At 36.9% G+C, this 7,926-nt stretch overlaps 1 pseudogene; it reads left to right on the forward strand.

Annotated features, from left to right (window-relative positions):
- The first annotated feature begins 7,478 nt into the window (after positions 1–7,478).
- LOC145044765 (5S ribosomal RNA) lies at positions 7,479–7,597 on the forward strand (annotated as a pseudogene).
- Positions 7,598–7,926: the final 329 nt, after the last annotated feature.

Raw genomic sequence — 7,926 nt, forward strand, 5'->3', positions numbered from 1 at the left:
AGGACTATAATTCTCCCTTCATTAAAAGTATTAATGATAAATACTAAGTAACTAAACTCTTAATAATCCCAATCTTAGTTACTTAGGAAAATGTGAAGAAGGTGCTAATCCATGAAATTACACTTTGCACTTTGTTTAAGTCGGTTAGTGGAGCGTGTGTGGTTAACCGGCACACTAACTCGTATTTAACAATGTAGGCAAAGGGTAACTTAATGTTTATCATAGTGTCGATAGAGCGTGTGTGGTTAACCGGCACATCGATTGAGGGGTAATTTATTAAGGGTACCAAGTAATTTGCATGGTTACTTCACACCTTGTTTTGTGATCCTCGACATCCCAGTCACAAAACCTGAAGGGCACACTCGAGATTGAAACATGCCATTGAACAGTTCAATGAATCTCAAAAGATCTAGGAATTTCAAATCCAATTAAAACCTAATAATACATTTCGTTTTTCTTGGTGGAAATTGGTGAATCGTCATTCACCTACCTTCAAATTGTTTTATAGCTTGGATTACGGCATACCTCTTCTAAGTTATAAAATAGTTTGTTGGGTCCTAGCCTTAATATTTCATATTGGGTGTCATATTAAGGACTTTAAGATCAACTATCTTGAATATCTCCCAAAACATGTCTGTTTTAGACATTTATGATCTTCCCAAATCTCTTGAAACAAGCTTTCCTAAATGAAGATGATGTCCCATGGAAATCATACTTCTTTCTCCTCCTCCAATTATTCTCCCTAACCCACAAGTTCTTGAAAAGTTTAAGATCACTCAAGCCCCATTGGCAAGGCAAGGTCTAGGTGTGATCACATCTTGGAGATGTAGTCACATATTGACAAGCCGGGAGAGAAGGGTGTCAAAGTCTTGAGAAAGTTGGTGGTTCAACTACTTTCTAAGTCACATAGTGAGTTCTTTTGGAACACCTATGAAACAGACTATGACAAGACCCTTAATGATCTTATCTATTTGTTAAGATCAACTTCCTCAAAACTTGATGGACATTGACAATAATGACACAGGAAATCCAGAAAAGCATTCTCTTCCCAATGCAAAGGGATCGGCCATAGTCAACTCGGTTGACCAAATGGTAAAGAGAAAAAAGGCTAAGTTTGTAATAGTCCTGTGTAGCATTATCAAAGGGTCCATATGTTTATATTGCCAAAGTAAGGGTCATTAGTTACGAAGCTGCCTAATTTACCTAAGGATGTTAAAGTCAATAACATTGACTCTACTTCAGGTAAAAGTCCACTAATCTAACTCTGTTAAGTTTCTATTTTGAGATTCCTGATACATGATGTGACTGGGTCACATGGTAATGTTTTAAGAATCAAAGAAAAGTAAAGGAACTTAAAGAAAGAATATGTTGAATCTGATCGCATAGATGGATTTCTATCGCGTAGTTTGAAAAATCGGATTCTTGAGCTAATTCTTAGGAGTTATGAGATATTGCTAAGGAATAGATAACAACAAGTTTTTCATATGGGTTGTAAGGATAAGTTTTTCCGCATAGTTTTAAAATAAAAGAAAATTTTTGGTTTTATTTATTTTAAAATATCCTTACAATGGAATTTGAGGAAAAATTGTTGCTTATATGATTCCATTAATAACAAGAGTGGAAATATGAAATTGATTCCTTCATTTGTGGTAATGTCTAAATTTACCAAATAAGGAAAGACTCTCATCATCCAAACTCTCAATTAGACCAGGACTTGGAATCATGCAAGTTGTATAGCATGATGAATGAGAACTTTCAAGTATTGGAAAATTAAGACTGATTACTTGTTCACGTGAATGTGTGAGTCAAGTAATGGACTAAGGGATCAAGTACATAGTCTTGTGCACTGATTAAGTCCACCACAAAAGATATAAGGCTATTCGTCATAGTTTACTAAATCTTAGTAAATATGATTAAACTTACAAGCGTAAGTGTAACTCTGAGACATTGGAAAAGGTTCCAATGCATGGCAGAGCGGATAAGAAGAATCCAGTTAGGCAGAAGGATAAAAGTTTCTCAAATCTGAAAAGATGGGAGAGTACTTTAGTATCAGTTTTGTGATCATCTTAATGATTAAGAAACCATATCAAAATTTGTTCTCTAAGGAAGTCTTAGTGCATTCTTATGACTAAGAAGAAGGGATCTTGAATTGTTGAAATGGTTAAATCAAGAAGATGAGTCATACTTCGTTCCAATACAAGTCTTAGAGTCATACTCCAAGATTGTAATTTGAGTGACATGTTTTAAAGAAGGTTTAAAACACTTGACAAATGTAAGAGTAAACGTTTCCTACCCTTGTACATTTGAAATTGGTAAGTTTTGATGTTTTGGATAAAACAAAGACCAACTAAGGCCAATTGTGTGAAGTCTTTGTCTTGATTAGAATCTGCACTATCTCTTGGATGTTTGACAAGGGAGTCTTATAGGTCAAGAGGACAGTGGGAGTCTTAAAGGTCTTGAAAGTATCAAGAACTAATCAAGAATAAAACCTAAAGTTCTTCACTAGCACACGACTTGAGGTTTATAACCTATCGTGTTGACATATTTTGTGCCCATTCCAGTTGAAGTTGGCTTTGCATACGAGTTCTTAGAGTTCTCAATGTGTTGCACAATAACTTGGAAGCAATGGCAGGCCCTTGAGCTGCCAGGTGGCAAGAAATTAAGATTGAGTTCAATCCATATGGTTTTGGATTTGTCATTATCTTTGTCTTGTGATTATGGTTTTGACAAATTCACATGGATAAGAACACATATACCATATAAATCTAAGTGTCATAAGGTTTCTCTCCGATTCATGAAAATGATGGTGAGGAAACACTTTCACTAAGTAGATTTTAGTTAGATAGCAATAGTGATATTTGCATTCTCAAAGTCGTTAGTGGAGCATGTGTGGTTTACCGGCACACTAACCTGGACTTGTGAGAAGTGGCAAAAAGGTCTAACCATTATGATTACGGCATCCCTCTTCATAATTGTTTAGACATACAAGTGTGCTATCTAAGGGAAGGTGTATGTTTTTTGATAAAGTTTTATCAAAACAATCTAGTATTAGAAATCTAAACTTTGGTAAGAAAGTCAGCTGATTTCTGAGTACATGTCAAAGCTAGTCGGAGCATAAGTGTTATGATAATAATCATCATGTTAGTGGGAGCATGATAATTATGATAAAGATTGCAAGTTAGCAATGTTAATTATAGAAAACAAAAGGTTTCAATTGGGAAAAGTTGTTTTGCTATAATTAAGGGAGATGAAATTATACTTCATCTCAAATCTATAAGCTTAGATCGTGAGGTTTTAATCATTTAGTCAAGGATATATATGAATTTCATGTTGGAATGGCTCAACATAAGGAAATTATGTATATGGGTCCATTATTTGCGTTCTTAAATTCGATTATGATTACGGCATCCCTTTTCATAATCTGAATTATGAGAACTTGGCAAATAGAAATGGAAATGTTATAGCAAAAGACTGGTTTAGTCTTTATGTGAGACATTATGAATCGTGTACCATATGCTTCAGATATAGGATCGATTACATGTGAGACATCATGAATCGTGTCCCATATGCTTCAGATATAGGATCGATTACATGTGCTATAGTTATCCGTTCTAAAAGTTTCCAAATGCCTGGGGCATTAAGAAGGGAAAAGGTTTAGAACTGGATTTGACTAAAAGGATTAAACAATTGTCGAGGACAATCTAAGGTTTACCGAAGATTGGTTTCTCAAGGACAATTGGAAGTATAGTGATAATTCTGGAAGGACCATATTGACATAATTTGTAAGGAGACAACTCTTGTTTAGAAGTTATAGTCAAAATGAATCTGGAAATGTTTCAAAGTCAGAAATTTCAATCTGTGTAAGATCAACGAAACTTAATGCAAGAAGGATGTTTCCAAGGAATTGATCTCCTTTGGAATACTCTGTAATGATTGTTGCCAAGTCTTTCTGACTTTGTGCATAATCATTACAATAGGATCAATGCTTATAAGTTTAGAGTCTAACAGATTTTAGTAAATGACATGAATTTGGAATTCTTGTATTTACAGTAAGGATTTGGGAGTGTGAAGTTATGTTCAATGGATCTAGTTCACAAAGTAAAGATCATAGCAAACATAGTGTGCATACTTGGTGTATGGCATGACTAGTGTTTAGAAAACATAGTGTACATGCTTGGAGCATGGGACAACTATTGTTTTAAATTCAAGAATAAAGTTGATAGCTGAAACAGTATACAATGAATAATGTGTAATCATATGGTGATAAATAAAAGGTGTTTTATTTATGTTCATAGGTTTTGATACCATATTGGATTCAATTATTATTGTGTTTCACTTTGCATGTTTTGACTTCCCGAATAAACTAGGTTATTCTTCCGGAATGACTAAGTTATTCAAACCATCCTCAGTCGGTCATATGTTGGAAGTAGATATGAATTAAGACTGTCATGGGTTGGCTTGTAGAGGTCTAAGTTGTTGGACAAAGGGCTACAACACTCATGAGTGCTCATAAGTTCTGAGTATTGGATTTTATCACGAGTGATCATGAGACGATAATATCTTATATTCTTCAAACCTAGAGATATGAGTTGTTACTATGAGTTGGTTGTACATTGATTGCACGAAAACGCATTGGTAACTCGATGTTATAAAACGTGTCTTTGTGTATGATTCAACAAGTAGTAGAACAATCCATATGAGTCGAAGTTTATCCATTCCTTTTACCTTCGGGACAAAAGCGATATCTGTGGGCCCCTCGATGATTTGATGATGATAAATGGAAGTGCTCGGCCGGGCCAGGACTGATTTGATTTGTTCAATTAGTCAGTTGTCATAAATCGGAAATCGGGAAACAACAAATGGACATAGAGAATGATTATAATCCATGTCTCAGTCCATATGATATCTAGAATGGAGGAATATATGATCCCTTATCTAATGGACAAGTCATTGACAAGATCATAGTTCATCTACAAGGTCAGAGTTCGACAGAAGCTTTTGAGAGCTACGATTGCCAGTTGGTTCCTGAAGTCATACGCAATAATAGTTTTAGACTTATCCAAGTGGGAGACTGTTGGATTAATGTCTAAGTCCATAACTATAATTGGTAAGACTTGACCCGACCCGGCATGGTCCATTTGGGTTGCATACCATCATGCACTTGGATAGACTAAATGAGAGAAATAAGACACTTATGGTTATTAATATATTATAAGTTCTAGTATATTAATAATAAGAATAATGAGATTATTTAATTAGTATTGATCAAGAATTAATCTAGGATTAATTGAGTGATCAAAAGAAGACTAATTAAATATATGGGTTGATTGTGTAAATCATCCATACTTGTATAGTGGGCTAATGCTCCATGGATTATCTAGTTGGGCCAAAACCCATATGATGCTCCATGGATGCTCCATGGTGTATTTGAACCCATGGATCCAAGGAAATGGAAAGTCATGACAATTAGGGTGTACCCTAATTGTATAACTATATAAGCATCTTATTCTTGAGGAAAATCGGCCACTAGTGAGAGTAAGAAAGGGCTAGCCGATTTTCATGAAGTGTAGAATTCTCTCTAAGTTATTCTAAGTGTTTTGATGATTGTGAACCATTTGAGGTGTCACACTTGGGGCACTAGGCACTCAAGCTTCATGAAGACAAGCACCATCAAAGAGGTATGTATTCTATCTTGTTATATTGATAATTTTGTATGCTAGATTAGGATAATACCTTGGACGTTCATATTTGCATGTATAATAGAGAAAACATAGATCCAAGGTATTTAGGGTTGCATGTACACTTAGGAGTGTTAGAATGCTCATAACCCAACAACCCCTATTCTTCATATAGACGCTTCCACATTACAAGCCTCGGTAACAGCTACTGTGACATGTTTCCTCATACACATCAACTCTGGCAACGCGAACAAAGCTGGCAAAGGAGTTGACAATTCCAATTGTTGTACCAATCTGGGAAGCCAACAAAACAACAATCATGGACTTGCAAAGCTATAAAACCAAGAAGAACAAATGAAAACGCCAAGCATGAAAGGAGCGCAAGCAATCCCAGAGACTTGCTATACAACAACAACAAGTAGCAACTCCAGCCATCCCAGCATCGACCAGACCATACGAGGGAAAACTTCCGAAGTCTAACAAGTGTAGATTTCATCATAACAGGGCGTGTAATGAAATGCAACACTGCATTTTCTACAAAGTGGGGCACCATGCCCGTGGTTGTGGAGCGCCGACACGACCCATTTCTCAAGTCCCTGACATCGGTATCAGCCCTGCACACGATGGTAGTGGTAAAACTGGACCCCATAAAAGGAAAGTTTCAAAGTGGGTGAATAAAGAAAACACCCGTGTCCACATAAGTCTGACTCGACACCTCGCTCCCACTACCAGTGCTAGTGCAAGCTAGATATGTCACCAATGTGGTGAGACTGGATACCTCAAAACGGATTGCCCAATAACAAAGAACTCTAGCGCAGACAGGAAGATACTAAGGATCATTGCTGCATGAGAAACTACTCCAGACCCCCGTTAATATATTTAAGGCGTTTCGTTGTGACAGACCCATAAAACGTGTTTAAAACTAGTGCAACTCGAGTCTTATCTTTTGCGATATCCCAACAGTTAAGGGATTCTCGTGCTGCGTATACTTGCCTTTTGTAGTATACCTTGTTCACAACAGCATTCCTGTAGTTACTCTAAAAGTACTGTAACTCTGTTAATAGTTGCACTGTGGAGTTTTGCCTGTAACGCCCTTATGTTCAAAACCAATGTCTTTACTTCCAAGTATGTCCAATACTACCATACAACTTGAGTCAACTCGATCCATACAACAATAGTTTCGTACACACATCTCTCTCTCTCCCTCTCTCCGAAATCACATTTTTAACGAAACTGTCATTTCGGAACTCCGACGTACTCATGCATCGGGTACCACATGTTTCTTATCCTTCCAAGGAGACCTCAACAAACCTCCCCAAGGTACCACTCGTACAGTACGTCAAGTTCAATCTAAAGACCCATACGGTTGGTCTATCGCTGAAGAAGGTATACATAGGGGTGGAATATAATCAAGGTTCTACAAGTTTAGAATTGATGATTCCATTTTAACCTCTTTTCCTTATTTGGATGTGAGCTTAAAGAAGAATCATTTATTCGACTGCCTTTTCAATCTTAATTATATATGACTCGTATACACGAGACTGTGATTGATGAACCATGTATGACTTCTAATGTTAACTTCTAAACGGAGACTGCCCAAGACTATGAGTAATCGCGTCGTCATGCGAACAAACTTAAAAACCAATACAACTTCTGTAACCAGATCGCCCTACAGTCTCACACCAACGGAGATACAAGAACCATCTGGACAACTTAACGACTACTCAACAATGGAATGATAAGACAAGCTCCTCACCTTTGAGAGCTCCGGTCTTATTCTTCGAGAAGATAGACTTCAGTGGGTGCGATCATTCTAACACTAATGCACCAGACCCTATCAGAACTCCGCAATTAAGCGTGCTTGGGTGAGAGTAGTACTAGGATGGGTGACTCCCTGGGAATTCCTCGTGTTGAATGCCTCGACAAGACTCAATTAGAAATCATTACCTTCTACCTTGCATAGATGAATTGGTTGACCAACCGCATAAAACGATGTACCTTTCGGAAAGGGACTTAAGATCCGAATATCACCAGTTTCAAATGTTAGTAAAGGATGTCCTGAGGACAATCTTCCAAACTCAATGTGGACACTACGAGTCCGTAGTGACACCCCTCGGATGGGACCAATACGTCGTAGTATTCATGAACTTAATGAATAGGGTACGTCATTCTTACTCAGATTAGTTGTTCGTTATCCTTGTAAATGACTTACTTATTTTCTCTCGTAGTAAGAAGGAAATCATAAAGA

Source organism: Lactuca saligna, chromosome 4 (genome assembly GCF_052625555.1).
Source record: "Lactuca saligna cultivar CGN05327 chromosome 4, ASM5262555v1, whole genome shotgun sequence".
Lineage (NCBI taxonomy): Eukaryota > Viridiplantae > Streptophyta > Magnoliopsida > Asterales > Asteraceae > Lactuca > Lactuca saligna.